Source organism: Octopus bimaculoides, chromosome 10, assembly GCF_001194135.2.
Source record: "Octopus bimaculoides isolate UCB-OBI-ISO-001 chromosome 10, ASM119413v2, whole genome shotgun sequence".
Lineage (NCBI taxonomy): Eukaryota > Metazoa > Mollusca > Cephalopoda > Octopoda > Octopodidae > Octopus > Octopus bimaculoides.
Window position 1 is genome coordinate 2,233,524 of NC_068990.1, and position 429 is coordinate 2,233,952.

The window sequence follows — 429 nt, forward strand, 5'->3', positions numbered from 1 at the left end:
ATTTATTCAAGCAAAGGTATATATTAACTGATAACAGAGGGAGAATAAATGTTATACTTTCTTGTAAAGTTTTTTTTTTTTTATTCTGAAGCAATGTTAACCTTGACTATATGTTTTAATTGGAAAAAGTGAAGATAACCAAATCCCATTGCAGATTCTGGACATGATAATTCTCGTCTACAGAAACAGATTTACAATTAAGCAAGATAATACATTTTCATCAGAGTAAAAACCGACATTTATGATTTTTGTCATTGCGACAGTTATCAAAAGTATGAAATAAGATGTATGTCTTAGTAAAGAAGAAGATCAGTATTGAATGATTTTCTAAAAATAAATATGTAGTTTTTATGATGTAAAAACGGTAGGAGCAAATAAAAGAAAGGATTCTTATGAGATTCAAACACCAATAGTTGAAATAATGCTTGA

The 429-nt window shown here is 27.3% G+C and overlaps 1 protein-coding gene across 1 annotated transcript in view; it reads left to right on the forward strand.

Moving 5' to 3' along the window:
* LOC106867322 (cilia- and flagella-associated protein 65) overlaps positions 1 to 68 on the forward strand; it is a 720,747-nt gene extending 720,679 nt beyond the window's left edge. Inside the window, exon 34 of the mRNA XM_052971190.1 lies at positions 1 to 68. This exon is cut by the window's left edge and continues 395 nt beyond it. The gene's annotated coding sequence lies outside the window, so the exon portion shown is untranslated.
* Positions 69 to 429: the final 361 nt, after the last annotated feature.